This window comes from Schistocerca piceifrons, chromosome 7 (genome assembly GCF_021461385.2).
Source record: "Schistocerca piceifrons isolate TAMUIC-IGC-003096 chromosome 7, iqSchPice1.1, whole genome shotgun sequence".
Classification (NCBI taxonomy): domain Eukaryota; kingdom Metazoa; phylum Arthropoda; class Insecta; order Orthoptera; family Acrididae; genus Schistocerca; species Schistocerca piceifrons.
Window position 1 is genome coordinate 471,689,666 of NC_060144.1, and position 25,663 is coordinate 471,715,328.

Consider the following 25,663-nt stretch of genomic DNA (forward strand, 5'->3'; position numbering starts at 1 on the left):
GGGCATCCGTCTGTGTTGTCCCTACTGGTGGGTTGTCGGGATTCAATAGGTTTTCAAAATGTTTTTTAAATAGGGTTGCTTGCTCTTCTGGCGGTACAACTTCACCCGTCTCATTCGTTTGGACCAATGTACGTTGTCTGTATGCGCCTCTGGCGAATCTTGAGGCCTGGAAAAACGAGCGTGACGACTTTGCTTCTTCGACTGCAATCAACAGACTTTTGTGGTGGTCCCGTTTCTTCTTTCTCATGAGTTGGTCCGTGTTACGCCTCGCTTCGTAGTAAGCTACCCTTGCTTCTTCCGAGAGTTGCTGTAGCCATTTTATCCTCTTCGCTGATCTAATCTCAACAGATTCTCGACATTGTTCATCGAACCAAGGTTTACTTCTTCGTTTTGCATCGCAAACTAGTTCTTCATTTGCACTTTCTAACACTGCATTCCTCAGCAGCATCCATGCGTTCTCCACACTGGTAAGGTTCTCTGTTATTGTGAGATGTTCTGCAATTTTTTCTTGATAGCGCTGTCTCACTTCTACATCTTTCAACTTATTCTTGTCGAAGCGGACCATCATTTCAGAATTTCTTCTCCACATGGTTGAAAGTTTCAGACGTAGTTTGACTACCACTAAGAAATGGTCTGAATTCATATCTGCCCCGCGAAAGGATCTTACATGCTCGACACTACAATGATGTCTTCGGTCAACAAGAACGTGATCGATCTGGTTCATCGTACTTCCATCTGGGGATATCCAGGTTACTTTATGCACTGCTTTGCGGGGGAAGTATGTGCTTCTAACGATCATTCTCCTTGTATCGGCAAGGTTAATTAATTTGATACCATTCTCGTTGCTTGTTTCATGGATACTATCAGGCCCTATCGTTGGACGATACTGCACTTCTCTTCCCACTTGGGCATTGAAGTCTCCCATTATCAACTGAATTGAGTGTCTTGGGAGTTTGTCTACTACATTCTCTAGTTCTAGATAGAAGTTATTCTTTGTTTCTTCATCGGCATCCTCTGATGGGGCATGACAGTTGACTAGGCAGATCTTATATGGTTTAGCGTGTAAAATCATCCAACAGATTCGGTCGTTTACAGGAGACCATTTGTTGACAGCCGATATCATTTTATTGTGTACAGCAAAACCAACTCCAGAAGTCCAGGCTGGGCTTAGCTCATTGCTGTTAAAGAGCGTGTGAGTATCTCCAATCTTCATAACACCCTGAGGAAGTCTTGTTTCTTGAATTGCTGCCACTATGCATTGATATTTACTCAGTTCTCCTCCAAGTTGTTTCATTCCCCCCGTCATGATTGACCTTACATTCCATGTTCCAATTCTAAATCCAGAAAATCCATTTACGTATCCAGTTTCGTCACCATTTTGATCCGTCCAGTTTTTCCTTTTGTCTTTTTCTTTAACCAGAATCTTTTTTTTACAGAGGATGGGGGGTTGGCCCATCCTCTAACCCTCCTCCTTTCTCATCCGGGCTTGGGACCGGCAATGGCGGAGTTATTATTATTATTATTATTATTATTATTATTATTATTATTATTATTATTATTATTATTATTATTATTATTATTTCTTTACTTTCTCAGACGTTAAGTCTGGTTAAAAATGGGACGTGATGCGGACCTTGATCAAGCGTCACTTCCTTTTAACTGTACGGCATGTTATATTGCATTTAGGAACTTTCGGGTAATTGAACATGTATCAATAATTACGGATTTCTGTAATTGTATATATAAGTTTGGATGTAGCTGTATTGTATTGATGTACTGGTGGATATTGTGTCGTAGGACTCCCTGTAGTTGATAGTATAATTGGTATAATGTCAACTTTATTCTGATGCCACATGTCCTTGACTTCCTCAGCCAGTTGGATGTATTTTTCAATTTTTTTCTCCTGTTTTCTTTTGTATATTTGTTGTATTGGGTATGGATATTTCGATTAGTTGTGTTAATTTCTTCTTTTTATTGGTGAGTATGATGTCAGGTTTGTTATGTGGTGTTGTTTTATCTGTTGTAATGGTTCTGTTCCAGTATAATTTGTATTCATCATTCTCCAGTACATTTTGTGGTGCAGACTTGTATGTGGGAACGTGTTGTTTTATAAGTTTATGTTGTAAGGCAAGCTGTTGATGTATTATTTTTGCTACATTGTCATGTCTTCTGGGGTATTCTGTATTTGCTAATATTGTACATCCACTTGTGATGTGATCTACTATTTCTATTTGTTGTTTGCAAAGTCTGCATTTATCTGTTGTGGTATTGGGATCTTTAATAGTATGCTTGCTGTAATATCTGGTCTTTATTGTTTGACCCTGTATTGCAATCATGAATCCTTCCGTCTCACTGTATATATTGCCTTTTCTTAGCCATGTGTTGGATGCGTCTTGATCGATGTGTGGCTGTGTTAGATGATACGGGTGCTTGCCATGTAGTGTTTTCTTTTTCCAATTTACTTTCTTCGTATATGTTGATGTTACGTGATCTAAAGGGTTGTAGAGGTGGTTATGAAATCGCAGTGGTGTAGCCGATGTATGTATGTGAGTGATTGCTTTGTGTATTTTGCTAGTTTCTGCTCGTTTTAGAAAGAATTTTCTTAAATTGTCTACCTTTTTTCGTAATCAGTGTATGCGTAGTGTAGCGACCTTTGTTTAGTTTAAGCTTGATATGTCACCTCTGTATCTATTATCAGTTGCTCTTTACATCCTCGTGCTACTTTGCAGCAGCTTTTTGTTCTTCATTTATAATTTTGTTCTGTGTTGTATGTGTCATTAATTTCTGTGTGATGACTGAAGTTAATATTTTGTAGATTGTTGGTAGGCATGTTATGGGGCGATATTTAGCTGGGTTTGCTGTGTCTGCTTGATCTTTAGGTTTCAGATAGGTTATTCCATGTGAAAGTGTATCAGGGAATGTGTATGGGTCTGCAATGTAATTGTTAAATAATTTAGTTAGATGTGAATGTGTTGAGGTGAACTTCTTTAACCAGTAATTTGCTATTTTATCATTTCCAGAGGCTTTCCAATTGTGTGTAGAATTAATTGCTCGGGTGACTTCATGTTGCAAAATTATCACTTCAGGCATTTGTGGTATCATCTTGTATGTGTCTGTTTCTGCTTGTATCCACCGTGCATGCCTGTTATGTTGTACCGGGTTTGACCATATGTTGCTCCAGAAGTGTTCCATGTCTGTTATGTTTGGTGGATTGTCTATTTTAATGTGTGTGTTATCTATTGTTTGGTAAAATCTCTTTTGATTTGTGTTGAATGTTTGGTTTTGTTTCCTATTATTTTCGCTTTTTATATCCTCTAAGTTGTTTGGCCAATGCTTGTAAGTTCTGCTTCTTTTCATCTAATTGCTCTATTGCTTCTTGTTGTGAGATTTTACCTAACCTTTTTCGTTTTTTTCTAACATTTCATTTCTTATAAATTGTGTTAGCTGTCTGATGTCTTTTCTCAGTTTTTCTATTCTGATCTGTAGCCTGTGTTGCCATGCTGGTTTTGTGGGTTTCTTCTGTGTGTTGGTTTGTTCTGATCTCTGCCTAGTGTGTATATTTAGTGTAGTCAGTGCTCCTATGTAAACCAGTAGTTTTAACTCTTCCATAGTTGTGTTTTCATTTATTTTGTTGTGTATGATTGTGTTGATAGTTGTTATTGCTGTTTCGACTTGTGGGTTATTTGGTGGTCTATGCAAGAATGGTCTAATGTCTGTAGTTGTGTCTTTGTATTCTATATATGTCAGCTGAAATTTTTCTTCTATATCTAACATGTGTGTCACTCCGTGTGCTATATGTGCTTGTTCTGGTGGCTGTCTTAAGATTTCGTTTTCCTCTGACTGTTTAATTGATGCGTATTGGTCTTTGTTTGTTTGCTCTGGGATGTTTGAGTCCATTACTGTATTTTCTTCTTCTTCTTCTTCTGATTGCACATTCTTTTGTTCCAGTATTTGTTGTACTTGTTGTTTGATGTTTTCTAATTCTGATTGGGGTATCCTATTATTTTTTATTATTACATGGATCTGATCAGCTAGTCATTGTTCTGTTAAAAATTTTAATTCTGGGCATCTGGTAATAAATGTTGTGTATACTTGTGATCTGTATCCAGTTGTGTTGGTTCCTAGGTTTGTTGCTTGGTAATAACAGAACATGAGGTGTCGATTAACTTCATCTGACCATCTTATCCTCTGTCTTTGTTTTCCTTCTAGGGTACTTGCAGGAAGCATATCCTGCAAAACGCCTCTATTTGGATTTGAATCATTTTCCAGTTGGCTAGCAGTGTCGTTACCATTGTGGGCGGGCATAGGGTTCAAGCATCGTCCCCGACCATGACGGCGCTTGTCCGAGGCTTCTTTAGTTCTGTCCTGAACCAAGTAATCACACTAAAAGGGGGGTTAGCCCTATTAGTGGTTTGTTCTTTTCGTCGCCTTTTACGACTGGCAGAACATACCGGAGGCCTATTCTTTTCCCTGGCCTCCACGGGAATTATTATTATTATTATTATTATTATTATTATTGGCCCACCTCCACTAGAAATTCCAACACGATAATGTCTCAAAAACTGTATTTCTATTTATTATTATCATCATTTATTATTTATTCAAGATGTCCGATTTCGGCGGGAGGAAAGCCATTTGTGTTACACCCATAACAAAAATCTGGCACAAGTTCAAATTGCAACACCATAAGCCATCACACCTATGAAGTAGTCCACTTCCTACGAACTTTGACCGTCACTTATGTTTTTTCACTGCTACCCTATTAAAATCGCGTCAAATAATAAACTGCACTTGTACTAACGTAATTCACATCCTCTGATTTTGCAGGGAAAAAGGACGGAAGTCTTTACTTCATGCAGTATTGTCATTGCTTGTTTTCCGACAGACTTAGTACACATCTTCGAGATGGCAACATCCAGTGCGCTCGCCGCTAGGTCCAGACTCCAACTGACTTACTTCAAACCATCGCCAGCAGAGGAGGCTACCAGTCAGCGGTAGCCCACGCACACGCCACTGATCCAGCGGCCGCTCGGGTCCAGCAGTGTAAACATGTTTTGCTCGTTCGAACCTGCTGATTCTGACGTCACAACGGTAGTCTGTCCGTTCACCATATGTATTTGTTCCTCCCACACGATTCGCACTAAAATTGTTTGCCTGAGAGTGGAATCTTCCCGAATGTCACACAACAGTCTGTCTGTTGGTCCAGCACGTGGTGGACAAAAAATGCCCTGCCACACTTATGGCACCAAAATTGTTTTCCTGGACAGATTCGAACCAGCCGATGCCGACGTCACAACAGTCGGTTAGCGATCCACCATGTGGTTTCGTGGCGGACAAAGAACACGCTTTGCGCCAAAGTTGTTTGCTCGAGAATGGAATCTTCCCTGACGTCATGATAGGCGATCCACCACGTGCCTTTGTGGGACAAACAACGCTCTCACTAAGTTAACTGAACACCCAAGTCTTATTATTCACTCCACATGGTCCGATTACCTAATCCAAGATCTTAGTGAAAACGCGCGTGTACGCGTGAACCATCGCTCCCACCAAGATAGATACCTCCTCAAGTCATTCTAACACAAAGCTCGCAATTCAAATCAAAAAATGACAACTCAATGTTATTTGGACATGCGTGGGCCATCGCACACTCCTAGCTACTCAGTGTAGCAAACTTGTCAACTCACATACCTATCTACAAAAAAAAGTAAAGAACTCACTCGAATGCTATATTGTCCCACAAATACTTAACCTTCCCTTTATTCAAAAAAAACAAATTCGCTCCCTACCATAAGCTCTCTATCAAGAAAAATGGCTAACAATATCAATATCCGGACTTTCTAAAAATCACTTCCTTTAATGCCATTCTTAATACCACCAACCTCGAATTAAACATATATATATAGCACCCCCCACCCACATGCTTTTAATAAATCATTTATCCTAACACAATAGCTCCTAATATACACACATAATGATCTCACTATCATCCAGTCTCTATTCTAAATATCATCTTCACTCTGAGTATCAATTATTTCTCTATAATTTTATAAATTATAAAACTCTCAGTTCTCCACCATACCCTGGAAACAACTGACTAGTTCAGCTTTCAGCCACTAGGTTGCTAGTGGACTCAATCACCATCCCCTACAAAATTCTCAACACCCATTGGTTCATCCTAAGATCACATCATACTACGTCATCACACCTATATAAGAAGTCACCCCCTTCTCATCTTTCTCACTCATCTGTTGTCCTCTGGATCGTTCGTTTGTTCTCGTGTGTTTTTCATTGTTATCTGCAAAGATGTGTAAGTAGGCGGTTTAGGTTTTCTTATTGGTAACGCCACATAGCGCTCTGTATGAAAATCACTGGCTGTGCTGTGTGCAGTCTGTGGCTAGTTTGCATTGTTGTCTGCCATTGTAGTGTTGGGCAGCTGGATGTTAACAGCGCGTAGCGTTGCGCAGTTGGAGGTGAGCCACCAGCAGTGGTGGATGTGGGGAAGTGAGATGGCGGTTTTTTGAGAATGGATAATCTGGAGGTGTGTCCATCAGAAACAGTAGATTTGTAAGAATGGATGTCATGAACTGCTGTATATATTATGACTATTAAGGTAAATACATTTGTTCTCTATTAAAATCTTTCATTTGCTAACTATGCCTATCAGTACTTAGTGCCTTCTGTAGTTTGAATCTTTTATTTAGCTGGCAGTAGTGGCGCTCGCTGTATTGCAGTAGTTCGAGTAACGAAGATTTTTGTGAGGTAAGTGATTTGTGAAACGTATAGGTTAATGTCTGTCAGGGCCATTCTTTTGTAGGGATTACTGAAAGTCAGATTGCGTTGCGCCAAAAATATTGTGTGTCAGTTTAAGCAAAGTCATGTATAATTTTTCTAAGGGGACGTTTCATATGTCGACCCTTGGCCAACGATACCTCACTGGAATCTTCTGATTTTTTCTTGTAGTTTGTGTAATTAGTGTAGCTATTGTTTATTGCTAGTGTGTAATTATAGCGAGAATTTCCTTTGTAGTTGTAGTTTTTCATTGTTGTACAGTAAAACACTTGTGGCATGCATGTAGATTTGCACCAAGTATTTCGCAGCTGCGCCTGCAATTAACTAGATATTATTTCCAGTGCTATGTTAATGTGTTTTCTTATTTTGCTCTTCAAATTGTGCTTTTCTGTGTTGTTGTGTGAAATATTGTGACAATAATGGCGTGTGAAAAACGTAATACTAGGCTCCAAAGTAAACTGAGAAATGACAGTGAAGACGAAAGCAGTGTGTTAGTGCCACCGTGTAATGAATTAACTAATGTTCAAACTGGTAATTTGGTAATTGTGCATAGGGAAATGGAGCGGGCGGCAAATAATGGTGTAGACAGTGGAACAAGTAGTGAACAGGGAAGCATTATCGATCGATCGGTCGGCAACAGCTGGCCTTGGGAATCCCAAATGACAGAACACAATATTGCAAATACTGTAGACTCAGGTTTTGGGTCCTCACCGTTTTCTCAAATAAGTCAAGACACATTTGCTGCTCGTCAAAATGTAATTGTTGCCGGTGCAAATGCACTGCCGAAAAGCATAGAGGAACAGATTCCAGACACTAATTCATTATTATTGCAATTAATGCAGCAAATGAAACAAAATCAGAGACAAACACAGCAACAGTTAGACACAATGGAACAAAATCAGAGACAAACACAGCAAAAGCTTCAAAAGTTAGACACAATGGAACAAAATCTTCGGAAGTTAGACACTACGCTTGAACAAACACGTGAAGGTTTAACTACTGAGTTAAATAAAATCGAAGGGAAATGTCAAAAAGTCTGTAATGACTTAAAAACACAAATTTGTGACCATTTCCAACCTATTTTTTCGCGGCATGAAAATGTGGTGTCACCGCCAGACACCACACTTGATAGGTGGTAGCCTTTAAATCGGCCGCGGTCCGTTAGTATACGTCGGACCCGCGTGTCACCACTATCAGTGATTGCAGACCGAGCGTCGCCACACGGCAGGTCTAGAGAGACTTCCTAGCACTCGCCCCAGTTGTACAACCGACTTTGCTAGCTATGGTTCACTGACAAAATACGCTCTCATTTGCCGAGACGATAGTTAGCATAACCTTCAGCTACGTCATTTGCTACGACCTAGCAAGGCGCCATTACCAGTTACTATTGATACTGAATCGTGTACAGTCAAGAGCGACGTTCACCATTAATGGATTAAAGTTAAGTATTCCACCAGCTACGTCCGTTTTTTCTAAATTCTAATTTCCTTGTCCTGTTCCAGACCTCACGCCAGCCTGTGTGAGCTAAAACGCGTGCCTTTCGGCTTCCTCTAGTAACACGGTGTTGGCTCTCCTGCCAACCGCAACAGAAAATGCATTACAGAATCACGAAGCAGCTATAAAAGAACTGCAAACTATTGTTCATGAAAATCATGGAACCTTGCAAGCTAAAATTGACTCAGTTGCATCTACCGATTCGGTTACGCAACTTGCAAAAACTCAGGAAAACGTAAAGGACACAGTAGATACTCTGAAAATTGGTTCAGAAAGACACATGGAGGAAATTAGTTCACTATCAGAGAAAGTAGTCGAACTTTTGGATCAGCTAAATAATTTATCTACAAAGGTAGATGGTAATCTGAATGACACAAAACCTGTAGCCATCACTGACATAGAAGAGTATGAACAAATTAGGAAATTCAAACAAAATCAGAATCAAATTAATACACAACACCAAAGAGAAATCCGGGAAGTACAAGATTAGCTGACACAGGTAATACAAGAATTACGTATTTCAGAGGACACCCGCGCTCCAACACGGGAAGAGGGACTTGGAAATACGGAAAAGCCGCAAAATAATAACAGCGCATTTCGGAAGTTATGAAAAAAATTGGCAAGGTGCACCGAATTTTGAAATGGAACCGCCGAAATGACGCAACAATGACCAACATGCGACTCGCCGACACGATGATTTTGACTATAAGCTGTTCATTACTACAGGCAAATTCAAAACATTTAAGAATTCTGGCAACGACATTCATCCACAAGCGTGGCTTCGTCAATTCTCTCATTGCTCCCCCCCCCCCCCCCCCAACTGGTCATTAGAGCACAGATTAGAATTTATGTGTGGCTATTTAGAGAATGAACCAGCTGTAAGAATGCGATCGGTCATTCACGATTGCCACAGTGAAGGAGAATTTTATCATGCCTTCCTCTCAGCATATTGGTCTCAAGCTGCACAAGACTGAGTAAAACATAGCATCATAATGATGAAACATTTCGAACAATCTGAATTTTCCAGTCTTGTGAGATACACTCCTGGAAATGGAAAAAAGAACACATTGACACCGGTGTGTCAGACCCACCATACTTGCTCCGGACACTGTGAGAGGGCTGTACAAGCAATGATCACACGCACGGCACAGCGGACACACCAGGAACCGCGGTGTTGGCCGTCGAATGGCGCTAGCTGCGCAGCATTTGTGCACCGCCGCCGTCAGTGTCAGCCAGTTTGCCGTGGCATACGGAGCTCCATCGCAGTCTTTAACACTGGTAGCACGCCGCGACAGCGTGGACGTGAACCGTATGTGCAGTTGACGGACTTTGTGCGAGGGCGTATAGTGGGCATGCGGGAGGCCGGGTGGACGTACCGCCGAATTGCTCAACACGTGGGGCGTGAGGTCTCCACAGTACATCGATGTTGTCGCCAGTGGTCGGCGGAAGGTGCACGTGCCCGTCGACCTGGGACCGGACCGCAGCGACGCACGGATGCACGCCAAGACCGTAGGATCCTACGCAGTGCCGTAGGGGACCACATCGCCACTTCCCAGCAAATTAGGGACACTGTTGCTCCTGGGGTATCGGCGAGGACCATTCGCAACCGTCTCCATGAAGCTGGGCTACGGTCCCGCACACCGTTAGGCCGTCTTCCGCTCACGTCCCAACATCGTGCAGCCCGCCTCCAGTGGTGTCGCGACAGGCGTGAATGGAGGGACGAATGGAGACGCGTCGTCTTCAGCGATGAGTCGCTTCTGCCTTGGTGCCAATGATGGTCGTATGCGTGTTTGGCGCCGTGCAGGTGAGCGCCACAATCAGGACTGGATACGACTGAGGCACACAGGGCCAACACCTGGCATCATGGTGTGGGGAGCGATCTCCTACACTGGCCGTACACCACTGGTGATCGTCGAGGAGACACTGAATAGTGCACGGTACATCCAAACCGTCATCGAACCCATCGTTCTACCATTCCTAGACCGGCAAGGGAACTTGCTGTTCCAACAGGACAATGCACGTCCGCATGTATCCTGTGCCACCCAACGTGCTCTAGAAGGTGTAAGTCAACTACCCTGGCCAGCAAGATCTCCGGATCTGTCCCCCATTGAGCATGTTTGGGACTGGATGAAGCGTCGTCTCACGCGGTCTGCACGTCCAGCACGAACGCTGGTCCAACTGAGGCGCCAGGTGGAAATGGCATGGCAAGCCGTTCCACAGGACTACATCCAGCATCTCTACGATCGTCTCCATGGGAGAATAGCAGCCTGCATTGCTGCGAAAGGTGGATATACACTGTACTAGTGCCGACATTGTGCATGCTCTGTTGCCTGTGTCTATGTGCCTGTGGTTCTGTCAGTGTGATCATGTGATGTATCTGACCCCAGGAATGTGTCAATAAAGTTTCCCCTTCCTGGGACAATGAATTCACGGTGTTCTTATTTCAATTTCCAGGAGTGTATTTTGAAGACATGTTGCACAAGAATCAGTACATGTCAAACCCATACAGCCCCTTGGAACTCATCCGCATTTGCTTAATCAAATTACCTGAACATTTACGACATATTATTTTGGCAGGACGTTGCAAAGACGACATTGAAGCTTTTCAGGGACTCTTAAAAGAATTAGAAATTGACACTGACAATCGCGGAACGCGAAAACAGGAACACAACAATTACAGGTCACATCCGTCGCAATTCCGCGATGAAAGAAATAATAACTGGACACGACAAGGCTATTCTCACAACACAAATCGTGACCAAAACAGACATCAACCGTATGACAACCGTTGGCAGAGTAGTAATAATTACAGGGAAAGATCACCTCTCTGCGGTAGTGACTATCACAGAGACAATCAGAGAAACAGACAATATGGGAACCAAAATAATTATTATCAAGGGAGACAGAATAACTTTAGACGCAACGGTCCAGCGGGCAGTTAAGATTCAGGGAGGAATTCCCCACCGTGTGACCGACAAGAAAGAAACTATGGAATCTACCGACATGACGACAGACGATATTGGCGGGATTCAAACAGGGCAGGGCCCTCTCGACAAGGTGAATTTGTAGAAGTTAGGTCTCCAAATCCCAATAACGACGCGCGCCAACAAAGAGACAATAGGCAATGACTCACACTGCTGGCAGCCACAAAACGTACTTATAAAACTGACGCCGTAGCTAGTAATAACGTAAAAATGGGAGACATTAGGGACATCTTACTCCAGGAACACGACGTAGAACATAACAACATTGCATATCCTGTGATTCACATTACAGTAAACGGCGTAAAATTTTGCGGCAGTACTTGACTCTGGCAGTCCCATTTCAGTAATTAGTGAAACAGCCTTTAGCAAATGCAACAAATCGAACGATTGCCCCCAAACTTCCGTTATGTAAGATTAAATTACAAGGTGCGATCGTTGGAAAAAGTGTAGATGTACGCCAACAAACCAACGTAGAATTCTTTTGTCAAAGCCATAGCTTCTCTATGAACTTTCTTATTGTTCCATTATTGTCGATGGAAATTATACTGGGAGTAGACTTTTTGAATGAATACAAAGCAATCTTAAACTTTCATGATGCTGAAATAACTTTAGAAAAAGAAGGTAAGTCAGTAGCTTTGAAATTTGAAGATTGGCTCTCAAACCACGACGAAGAAATTAATCGGCTTTGCCTCCTGTTAGACAACAGTTCGGAATTTTCGACGGAACTTGACGCTAACAATCATTCTGCAAGTACTGACAGGGATGATATCGACGGCGCATTTGACACTAATAAGTTAATTCAGAATAAAATTCAAACAATTGAGAATTGTAATGACACTGATAGGCAGGACCTTTTTGAGATTTTACAAGCACATTCCACAGTTTTTACTCACAAAACAGGAACAATCAAGGGATTTCAATACCAATTTCGTGTTCGCGAGCATACTAAATTTTGTTAGACCATACGTAATTCCGGCACATTATAGGGACCGTGTTAGAACAGAAATACAATCTATGCTTGACGAGGGCATTATTGAGCCTGCAGTAAGCTCATACAACAATCCATTACATGTTGTTGAGAAGAAAAATGGATCGATCAGGCTTGTCTTAGATTCGAGACAAATCAATACTATCATCATTCCTGAAACAGAGAGGCCGCAAACGCTGGAAGAACTTCTTCAAAATTTTAATGGTGTAAAAGTGTTGTCTTCTATTGATCTCAGATCCAACTTTTATCAGATCGAACTTCATCCAGAATGTAGAAAATACACAGCTTGCCTTTGTTTCGGCATTCGTTATCAGTTTCGGAAACTTCCTTTTGGTTTGAACATTTCTTTGGCAGCATTCATTCGCGGGCTAAATTCCATATTACTTGAGTTCTTAAAACGTCACATCACCTTATATGTGGACGATATCCTGATAGCAGAAGCCTCATGGGAACAAAATCGCATCCTCAACAGCATGTTACATATTTTTGCAGAATCTGGAATTACAGTTAACTTGGAAAAATCTGTATTCGGTAGGACAAAGGTGAAGTTTTTGGGACATATTATTTCTTCTGAAGGCATTCTGCCGGATCCTGAAAAGTTAGAAGCAATCAGAGCCATTCCAGTTCCATCCACAAAAAAATAAGTCCACAGTTTTCTAGGTCTCGTAAATTTTTACCGTCGTTTTCTGAATATGCAAATTCTAGTTACACCAAAACTTTGTTCTCTCACTGGAAAAAAATACTATTTGGAACTGGGACGAACAAGCACAGTTGGAATTCAATTCTTTGAAAGAATCGCTACTTAACGCGCCAATACTAGCTCATCCAGATCTATGACAAGATTTCTGCCTTAGCACGGATTCTTCTAAAGTCGGTCTTGGTGCCCATTTATTTCAAGAAGCCATAGAAAATGACACTACTGTTCAGAAAACCATTGCTTTTGCTATTGCTAGCCGAGTGCTAACAAAATCTGAAAAAAATTATTCCGTTACTGAATTAGAAGCTTTAGCTATCGTTTGGGCATTTAACAAATTCTGTTTCTTTCTTTCTGGCAAGCACGTAAAAGTATACAGTGATCATCGTGCATTACAATTTCTTATGTCTTCAAAATTAAATCATGACAGGTTAAAACGTTGGGCATTGTTTCTGCAAGAATTCCACTTCACAATAGTCTACATTCCCGGCAAGGAGAACATTGTTGCAGACGCACTGGCACACGCACCAGCTGGGCTTGAGAAAAGTAACACAGAAGGCAACCTCGAGAAAAATTTCAGTATTCTTTACATTCAGAAAGTCGCCTTTGAAAACTTCATCACCACATCTTTAAAGGACATTGCTCATGAGCAAGATAAAGATACGATTTGGAAAGACATCAAAAGTAAATGGCATGAAAAGACGCACACTCAGATTCGGCATTATTATCTGGTTAGAAACAACATACTGTTCAAACGCTGCACTGTTGATGACAAGCTATGGGTACTTTGCATTCCAGACGATTTTGTTAATAAGCTCATTTGGTACATTCATTTCAGCTGCGCACATTTTGGTCCACGATAATGTTATCATATTCTTCGAACGACTTGTTATTTTAACAATATGGAAAAGAGAATTCGAAGAGTCTTGTCTATTTGTAACCTTTGTCAAAAGGTTGATATCTGTTGTTTCCTATCATTCCTTCTAAATTAAAAGAATTTGCTGCAGTTGATCTCTTGGGACCCCTTGTCAGAACATCGAATGGATTTTCGTACATTCTAGTTGCTGTTGAACTTACTTCAAAATTTGTTTCTTTCACTCCGTTACGTAAAGCCACTGGACGGTCTGTATCCAACGCCTTTGTTCAAAATTTCTTACGTGAAGTTGGACACGTTAGTAAAGTCATTTCAGATAACGGACCGCAATTCAGATCTGCTGTTTGGTCACGCATGCTTCGGAACCATAAAATCAAACCTGTTTTTATTTCATTGTACTCACCACATTGTAACCCATATGAACGGATTATCAAAGAAATCAATAAGCTTTGCAGACTTTATTGTCACAGAAAGCATCAGCATTGGGACAGATACGAGGGTCGGTCAAAAAGTAATGCCTCCCATTTTTTTTCTACTTAAAGAAATTAAGTTAAGTGAAAAATTTGAATTTGGCGCCATTCCTCAAACCTTCTTCTGCAAACCACTGCAGTAGTAACTTTCTGTGTCAACAGGTGGCAGCACAGCAGAAGTTTGTAAGATGGCCGACATCGATGTTCGTTTGAGACAGCGTTGTGTGATTGAATTCTTGAATGCAGAAGGTGAAACGCCCATACGCATTCATGAAAGACTGAAGAAGGTGTATGGTGTTGTGACAGTGGATGTCAGCACTGTTAGACGATGGGTTCGTCGTTGTAAGGAAGCTGAAGGGCAAACACCGTTGACTGACGAAAAGCGGAGCGGCAGGCCGGTGAGTGCAGTGACTCCACACAACATTCAGCAAGTTGATGACATCATTCGTGGTGACCGTCGGGTGACTGCAGATGAAGTGTGTCGCATTATTTCTCTTAGTAAAGGCAGTGTGATCACGATTATTAAACAATTGGGGTACTCAAAAGTTTGTGCACGGTGGGTTCCAAGAATGTTAACCGATCAGAATAAAGAGGCAAGGAAAACAATAGCCTCCCAACACTTGCAGCGCTTCCGTTTGGAGGGAGATGAGTTTCTGAAAAAAATTGTGACCGGGGACGAAACATGGGTGCATTTTTTTGAACCCGAATCAAAGAGGCAGTCAATGGAGTGGCGTCACACAAGCTCGCCGAGGAAGAAAAAATTCAAAACTGTGCGATCGGCAGGGAAAGTTATGGCAACAGTTTTCTGGGATACAGAGGGTGTGATTCTGGTTGATTTTTTGGAGCAGGGATGCACAATAAATTCTGTTCAATACGTCACAACCCTCAACAAACTTAAAGCACGTCTTCAGCGAGTTCGCCCAACAAAATCAATGGCAGATGTTCTTCTTTTGCATGACAATGCAAGACCACACACCAGTTGTCACACCTCTGACGAGATTGTCAAAATTGGATGGGAAGTTTTGCCTCATCCCCCATACAGCCCTGACCTGGCACCATCAGACTTCCATCTGTTCGGGCCACTAAAAGAAGCTCATCGTGGGATTCATTTTGAAGATGAGGAGGCCGTCAAAACATCCGTGCGTCAATGGCTTAGGAAGCAGAGCTGTGATTTTTACCGTGCTGGGATACATGCCCTTGTTCAAAGATGGACCAAAACTGTAGAGATGGGCGGAGATTACATTGAAAAATGACAAAATGATCCTCAATGTTGTGGTTTTCAACCTATGTAATTGCATTTAAATTTCCTGACAATTAAACGTAGAAAAAAAAATAGGAGGCATTACTTTTTGACTGACCCTCGTATTTACACTTATTTCAAAACGTGCTGAATGAAATGCCTCATGACTCCAGTGCTTTACCACCTATTCTTGTACTGAAGAATAAAGAACCACCGAACAGAATCAGAGAGCTTGTACCTTTTCCGAATACACGTTAACTTCGACACAAAGACATAATTGATTTGGCTATTAAAAATATAAATTCTGCTGCAGATAAAAGGAGAAAACTACACAGTAAAGCAAATGCAAAGGAACTTTATATTGGTCAGAAAGTTCTCATTAAAGCTCATTCATTGTCACATAAGAAGAAACACATGAATCACAAATTCTTTCTAATTTACAATTGACCTTACAGAATCCGTTGTATACCACATGATAATCGCGTTGAAGTTGAAACTCTGCGTACTAGGAAGAGTAAAGGTTTACACCACATTTCACATGTAAAACCGTTTATTGAAAGATAATCTACTTTTTAACTTTGTCTTTGCCATAAAACTTTTCACTTTACAATACTAGTATGCTTTTTCAGACTTAGAATCTGTTAATATGCAACAATGTTTGAGGTTAAATATCCAGTCAAGAACCAAGAGAACTTATTTAAACAGAAATTACGAATGCATTGTTATTGTGAACAGACGACACAGTGTTATTGTGTGTGTACATTCTTGCTTGTTAGTTGCATGATTACGTAACTACTATAAGGCTCACATACTTAGAACATTTACCAGTACTGCTAATGAGATTTTAATGCAACACTTTGGTTTACTTGAAAATACATTCTGGATTTGAAGTACATTCTGTGAGATTAAAGATGACTTAGCATTTGGTTTCTTTGACAGCTATACGATTATATCACGACGCTACTAATATGTCACACAATTTACATTGTTGCTTTTGCGGCGTATCTGTTTTATATCTGCACAATTTTTCTGTATTATTCTGGAAAGTAAAACATGTTTTAGTAGTAACTTTTGTGGTATAGCTACAATGAGACAGCCTTTGTCGTAGCACAACAATACGTTACATTATAGAACTTTCTTGATCACGGTAAGGTACATAATAACTATGATATCTATACGCAAAGCATTTCACTTTCGTTTATGATGAGGTAAGTACATTGACTTCAACAGAACTTTGCTTACAGAGGACGATAACTACGACACTTTCACAGAATTATCTTGCAGCAAGACGCACATTTAGCGCTACAGGACACGCATTTGAGTGATTAATTCTGTACTTAAACCATTTATTTTTCAGGATTTTTGAATTACAAAGAAAGTTTTACGTGATACATTTCATTCCATTGCTGTAATCTGTAATACCTGAGGGTATAATTACATCAATCCTCAGGGGGGTACACGCCTATTTTGTGTACCATGTGTTTGGCAAGCACAATGAGCCCTAGATAATATGGTATTTGCTTATACAACATTACACATCGGTACCATATTTCTCTAACACAAAATTACACTGCTATCTGATTATTTAACAGAGAAACAAAAATTTTTTTGTTACATCACTGACACGTTTCCACAATTACACAGTTGGATAACTTCACACTCATGAAACTGTATTTTGTCCATACTTTGTGAACTGTTCATATTTTTTCCGAACCCTTGTGATACTATGAGAGCTTTGAATGATGTATTTGGTAAGGGATCATGATTTTTGAAGTACGTTTGAGGTAGATGACTTTGTTGAAGGTCTTGAAATTATTGAAAGAAGCTGCGATGATTCTGAGATGCGATTGATCTGTTATGATGTTATTATTATGATGACGATGTATATTATGCCATTGAGGTATGTTTATGATCAATAAGCTGAGAATCATACATTAAGAGTTATGAAATGTGTGTAAATGCGTGAATGTATCGCAATGCAGCCGAAAATTTTTTGCACACTGTTATATTCATAGGATTTTGTTTCTACACATTTGCAATGCAAATTCTTGACCTGTGAAATTTTTTATATGAGACTGTCACTTTAGTGCAAACCGGTGTCGTAAATATTTCGGTAAGGAAGGTAGGTCACTGTAAGCACCCAGCTGCATGACAGTCGCCTGGAAAAAAGCCATTAGTGTGTGCCTTTCAGGGGCACAGGTGAAAAAAAGAGGCCATTATCCTCGCTATTGACATTTCTTTGTAGAAAGCATCGCAAATACGACACACCCAAACTTGAAAACATATGATTACACTGTGGAGCTCTTAATTTATTATACGTACTGAAATGAAATGAGAAACATTTCACGTCTATTGTCTTGCTAGTTGAAAGATTGTTTACTGCATTATGATAAGCCATATGGCTAGTGAATGACGTTTCACACCTTGGTTTGCCTATTTAATATCAAGTTTCTAGCTGCAGCAGCAGCATTGGTTAAAATAAAATTTAATAGATGTACTAATATCACTATTTTCTGTCTACAGACCCAATAAAGAATAATTTAATGATGTACTTAAGTAGAAAAGAGAGCACAAATAGACATTTCCCTTCACAGGAATTGCATAAATAATTTTTTAACAGGTTGGTAACTTACCTGTTAGAGTAAGTCAAGGTGATGCATCACTCTAGTGTTAAAATGTAACATAGGTATTAAACATGGCCATTTTTACTGTACTATTTTTTCTGCTTGAGCTTTGTCATGTTTAGATATAAGTTATTGCATTTGCTGCTGCGGTTTGTCAGGCATAGTGCTACTAAATTTCACTTTGTATTACTCTGTTAAGCTAGTTTTACTACTGATTTATTTTTCTTGTTGCTGCACATTGGCTTATATTAGTTATAATGTTGCATTTGCTTGGTAATTTAGATTTACTGTAGCTTGCTTCGCCAATTTCCATTTTTTTTGTCATTGCTGTTTGTGTTAATTGTTTTGTGCTGCTGCATTGCCTCGTCCCTTAGTTTCGCATCTGAGCTCAGTAGATTTAAGTTAGCTTAAGATGGGGTAGGCTATAGGTGAGAACGAGTTGTTATGAATTGGAAGAAATGCATTGGGAAGCTATAAGAAAATGGTTTGGCCAAAAAACAATTTTGGAAGAGGATGTGAACAGAATACAGAAAGCATGCTTGGATAGGATTTTTTTTGGTGGAAACAAATGTTGAAATAAGGGGAACGGTCTACAGAACGAAGTTTTGGGTTGGACTGCAGTACCAAATGTCACACTGAAAACGAACCCTGTCTTTCCTTTTGTATTATTCCGCTATGTGTTTATGTACCCTCGTGTATTTGTCTTTTTCCTGTCTTTAAGTGTTTAGCTAATAAGATTTATGTTGCAGAATTTTTCAAATACTATGTTATTTACTTTGTAAAGATGTTTAGACATTATTTATTCTGTTTTGTTTTAATGCTCACGTGTGAAGTTGATGTTTCAAAAGTTATTCTGATCTTTCATGTATTTAGTTATGTCATCATTCCTGTAACACTGATGTATACATTTATTTCTATTGTTTTGTAAAGCCTGTACTACAAATGTTATCTGTATTGTTATGTTCTTTAATGATGTATTTTGTATCTTTGTAAATGTATTCTTATGTTATAAAATTGTAATTGACACCAGTTCATCAAATTAAGTAACTTGTAAGTTACATTTCACTGCACACGTTTCTGTTGGTCATAGTATATGGACAATATGTGAGAAGTAGGGACTGTTAGTGTTTGCATGTGTGTTAATAATTCAGCAAGGGGCTGGGTAACAGCATTGCTAGTTCTAAGGACAATTCCAAAAACTTTGTGAGTGCACAAGTGGTGGTTTATGGACTTGCTATATTGTCCGCAAGACTCTTCGATGGTGATTGTGCGCCTGCACAGTTGCAACAGATGGCTGCTGGCTGTCTCTACAAGGACTATAGTGGGTCTGCATCTTTGATGTCCCACCAATGCTGTAATCTCTACCAGGACTACAGTGGGTCTACTCTGTGATGACCTACCTACCAATGTTCTTCAAAACTTCGACTGACTCTGCGGTGGGTTTGCTCTGTCATGGCCCATTACCTGTCTGCATGTCGAGAGTCAGCACTGTCTTTCCGTTGGAAGGACAACACTACTTCTTCAAGACTGCATGGAAATCCACTACTTCTGTGTGCATTTTCTTTTACTGCTCAGACTTGGAGAAAAACACTGCTATTGTACTGTGATGAATGATCAGGACTGTGTTTATGGACTGTGAGAAAATTTTATCTTTTGACCAACATTGTATCAATAAGTGTGTGCATATGATTTCTTTGTTATTGTAATTGTGAAAAATTTTTTGGCCAGTGCCCAAAACAATTTGTAAAATTTTTTGTGGGGAGCATGGGGGCTACGTAAGTAGGCTGTTCAGGTTTTCTTATTGGTAACGCCACGTAGCGCTCTGTATGAAAATCACTGGCTGTGCTGTGTGCAGTCTGTGGCTAGTTTGCATTGTTGTCTGCCATTGTAGTGTTGCGCAGTTGGAGGTGAGCCGCCAGCAGTGGTGGATGTGGGGAAGTGAGATAGTGGATTTTTGAGAATGGATAATTTGGAGGTGTGTCCATCAGAAACAGTAGATTTGTAAGAATGGATGTCATGAACTGCTACATATATTGACTATTAAGGTAAATACATTTTTTGTTCTCTATTAAAATCTTTCATTTGGTAACTATGCCTATCAGTAGTTAGTGCCTTCTGTAGTTTGAATCTTTTATTTAGCTGGCAGTAGTGGCGCTCGCTGTTTTGCAGTAGTTCGAGTAACGAAGATTTTTGTGAGGTAAGTGATTTGTGAAATGTATAGGTTAATGTTAGTCAGGGCCATTCTTTTGTAGGGATTACTGAAAGTCAGATTGCGTTGCGCCAAAAATATTGTGTGACAGTTTAAGCACAGTCTTGTACAATTTTTCTAAGGGGACGTTTCAGATGAAGCGTGTTAGCTGCAGCAGCAAGCCCTTAACAGCCAAGAGACACAGAGTCCAGGATACGCCATTACCTAGTAAGTAAATAATTTCTATTTTTCATTATCCATTTTCCTGTATATCTTACATATTCCGCTTATTAATTATATATCTCATTGTTATAGTGGACCTCTCAGACTTCATCCTGGATTGCGAGGAATGGACTGCAGCCCAACAGGCTCCTGTGCTCGAGAGACAGCCGGAATTGCCTTGTGAGTATAATCTTAATATCTAATCTGTTTTTCATTTATATTAACCATTTAAAAATTTCTTTCCTTATTTCATACTTGTTATTATTTTTTTCTTTGTTTCTAGATCACTTAAGGCAAATCCAACTCAAGTTTGAAGCAGAGCTTGGGGGCTGTCGCGCATAGTCCCCTACATAATTGGATTCGGCCCCCAGCTCCATATGCCCCAGAACACCGCCACTTACATATGTATACCGAAAAATAAATCGACCTCTATCGTCTTTATTCTAGCTATCGTTTCAAAGTAACTAAAATTATATGTCGTTCTGTTACAGGAAACACCATTGATGACCTTAATGCCATTGACAGGGAGATAGAGGCTATTCAGCGACAATTATGGTAGATCAACAGCAGCCTACTTGTAAGTTTTTTTTTTAAATTACCTATCTCTAATAATATTAATATACTTATTTCTTTTTCTCTAACAATTCCATTTGTATGTATCTTGTTTGTTCTAGATGATTATAACCACTTTTTCGATGATGGGATGGATGAGTTTTTTGAGGGATCAGTAGACTGCCCCAATGAATTGTTCATGGCTTGGAGTCAGAGCCAAAAAGGTAATTATTCACTCTCCTTATAACCATGTGTGTGATCGTTATAATTCACCACAGTAAGCAATGTACTTATTTACTTTATCTCTATAGCAGTCGACTCTCAGCACGGCGTAGTGCATATACCTGGTGCGGCTACCCCATCTGGACAGCAGAGCCTGCAGACACACACTTCTCCGGTAAAGGTGCCACTGGTCGCCGCGCTCAAAGCTGCCGCTACCGCTGCTACCAAGGTCATGGAGCCCGTCCCCGTCTGCCACGTGCGTCACCTCCACCTCCAGCTGCTGCTCGGGAAGCGGCTGCCACCGCAGCTACCAAGGCCACGGACCCCACCCCGGCTGCTCACACTGGGGCACGCCTGCCGCCCCTCACAGCGGCCACCGTGTGCATCACCTCCATCGTGCGAGTTACAGCACGCCTCGCCTAGTTATAGCAGTAGTATTAGTGATCCTGTGGCTAATGGCAGTTCTCTCACCTGCCCTTTTAGTCAAGTAGATCAGGTCGGTGACACCATACCTCAGTTGCAGTACTCGGCGATTGCGGACGCCTTTGAGGAGCGAATCTCGATCACTAGGATCCAAAACCCGGCATGGGGGTACCAGGATCCTGTTGGATTCCTCAATGCTTGCCTCCCTTTCCTGGAAATGCAGCTCCTCGAGGTAGTCGATAATCCACGTTATCCCGGCATTAAATGCAGTTCAGGTCTATGCATTGAGTTATTGCACCCCCCCCCCCCCCCAAAGTCGAGTCCGGTGATGGAGAGACCAGTATCCATTATCTTTGGGGGGATTATGGCGTTATAATGCGGAGCACATCAATCTCCGAGTGGTTTCGTAAATCCACCTTGAGTGTCATATTGGGTTGGTTTTCAGAGTTGGAAGTCAACAGCTCAGCTAAGGAACTCAGCAGAATTCTACACCTGGACATCCATATTCATGTCCACGATCTGTTAAATGGAGGGTCTAGCTATATAAAGCTCCCTGAAGATACAGCTAGTAAGCACGCGTGCATTAATGATGAAAACAGAAAAGATCACGTTTGTTTTGCATGGTCAATCCTGGCTTTAGAGAGAAAATACGATAGAAGAGATCACCCTCATCGTCTGACCAGTTACAAAGTCAGTGATATTAACACACATTATAACTTTCATGGGATTGAGTTCCCTGTCAAGATCCAGGACATACCTAAATGTGAGGCACAGAATACTGGAATATAGGTACACGTTTATGGCCTGGAGATAAAAGCAAGCAAATTCATTCATTCTATTGGAACAAATGTTTCCAACGACAAATGTATGTTCACCCTGTTGTAGAGGAAAAAAATTTTTTAGACTAACTTACTTGAATGAAATGTATTTTCAATTGGTCTTTGTAGTGGAAAATGTTTTAGAGCAACAAACTTGTGAGACACACCCACATGCCTTACTCATACTGACATCAAGCAGTCAGGCCTGCAAGATAAGTGGTCTGCCAAGCGAGTGGATTTATTCTTATTTCTTGAGTAAGATCAATGACTGATTATGAGCTCCAGTACCCACAATTAAGCTACAAATTATTCTCCTGTTTGAATATTATTCAACAGAAACAGATGACACACATCTGACTATTAGGAATTTACACAACTCTGGCAATAAAACATTTTCTTTCTTACCCAACGGCTTTGATCAACACGTGGCCATTGCACTGAATATGAACGGCACACACATTATAAATTCTGTATATCATGACTACACACTATTCGAAGAACATGGCCACTACTCTTTTTCTTTTCACTATCTTTTTTATTCCTATAAATTATATTATGATTCAAAGGTAACCTAAACACTCCATTACATTTTATACAACAATTACACATGAGAAACTCCGCCCAGTGGGCATGGCTTTACATTGATGATTCTCTGTCTTATGGTCTCGTAATTATCTAACGCTTCAGTGCACTTTCTGGGTAGGATGGTGGACCTTTGGTACATCTCACACTTCGACCCTCACACCCATCATCACGAAAATTTACTCCAGACCGAGCGGTACAAAAAGGAACATGCATAACCCACTGCCTCTGAACCTATCTTGCTACTCTCCCATGCAAACCACACATACTTCAATTACATGAAATACATCACACTGGCAACATAGAATACATCACAAAGAATAGTCACAACGTTACAATCACTTCACTTTCAGCTTTCGCGCTTTAATTAGTATTCATCCCATTTTCACATGACAGTGCCCCACTTCGTAACTTTTCTTTCCTACTACGAACTCTGGAGGATATATGCACGTCTTCCTGTGCAATGCAAGCCAAGTGGCGTTGCTGGACAGACGGCTGACTCACCTTGCTTCACTCTGAGTATTATAGTTTGAATCTAGCATCACACGGAAACATAACACATAAAGTAATATTGAGATCATATTCGTCACACACGCGAGTCCTCAACTGATACATTGGACGAGTATTTCTCTTTATCCTTTGTCTCATACACAGATTGAGACTCACACAGTACTCAGCACGTGGAAGTGCTCATCTCTAATTTCAAGTCCTGCAAACGCCATTTCTTAAATATATCCAACTTATAGTACATACGCCAGTAACTCAGCTTAACTTTAGCACTTGGAAGTATTTCAACTCAGTACTAGCACTCGCAAGTATTTCAACTTATTGCTACATGTGGTTTCATTGTGACCTTTGGTCATTTCCGAGGATTACTACGATCCCCTTAATATTACCTGCCTGTCATTTAATTCTCCCCCCCAAAAGCCCCTGAAATAGAGAAATAAATATTCCAAACTACTCTTAAGTATTTCACATGCATACCATGTCTCCACTCCTTTGTCTTTATGGAGCACACCTAAGACAGGTCTTACCAACACAAGTTCCAGCGCCAGAGTGCTGAAACATGGCCGTTCTTCAGGCCATCTCGCACCTCTGCTGAGGTGGGGGAGCACCATGCTACCGTATTGGTCAGCCACATTTCAGGCGCCCAGAGCTCAGGTATATTTCATCTCATGTATGACCACCAAAGGATCATATATTGCACATTCACTATCTGCGGTTAGCAGATGACCATATATTCATTCATTTCACAGACCTCACCAAATTGGATGTAGGGATTTATTTTGTGGGAGTGCACATGTGATCAATTAAATAAATAAATTGTCCTTATTTCTTACACTGGTATCCAGCTTCGGTGTATTAAGTGAAATTGAGTTGTTATTACAAAAAATATGTTGTTCTGACAAGAATAACGAAGAATGTTGTACCTATTTTCAATGTCGAGCGGTACTGTACCCTTTCACTTGAAGTAAAAATACGTTTGCCTTTAGTTAAAAAAAAAGTCTTCCCAGTGGAACTTTGCAGCAGAGGTATCACAAGTTAATTATACTATCTTAAAAGGTTACAAGGTATATACATGCTTATGAATAATGTAAAACACTAAATCACATGTCTCCAAAAGAGCAGAAATTTCATATTGTACATGAAAATAAATAATGTATCTGTAAACTCATATAATGCGAAAAGAAAACTGAACAATTGTACTGATATTTCGCAAAAACCGTAAAAAATTCTGAATTCAATAATAAACTAACTTATTTTATTGTAAAAAATCTCGAATGTTCCTATTTCACCCTCAATCATGATCATTCTATCTTATTAAAAAAAATATTAATATGCACAAAACGTTGATAGAGCCACAGTGCGCTGCAGAGAGACCTATGATGTTTTTATTGCTTTAAAGACAGAAATGAAATCTGAATGATGAGTCCTGGACTTCGTCGACTGGTCGCAAACAGACAACAGCACTGTTTCAGGTCCTGTCACTCTAAACGGCAGACATCTGACGAAGTGGACCCTACCACTTTCCCTCTTTCAGATCCTGTGACTTTCATCGTCGAGCAGGAGAGGTGGAAGCAGGTAAACTGGCTCAGACAGCTCCAGTGGAATGCGCTTCATGCACAGAATCTCCAGTAAACTTACTTATAAGGATGTAGGTGTCGCAGAAAGAAATCAACAAGAATTCTAATCGAAAAAAAAGTATTTATTTATTTGTGAGCCATTTTAAAAGTGATTTTACATTTTCACAAGTCGACACAACACTATCTTCTTCTTCTTCTTCTTCTTCTTCTTCACATTTTCGCTGTCTTAGTTGATTGAGAGGTGGACAATCGTAGTATTCCAGGTTCCGAATAGCTGCAAACTTGAAGATTCGACGCAGCCAGGTAATCTTCTCATCACCTTTAACGTAGATGATTGTCTCCTTGAGATCAAATACTCGCAGTACTTGCACCAAATCATTATAAGAGATGCCAGGATCATCCCACTGAATTCCAT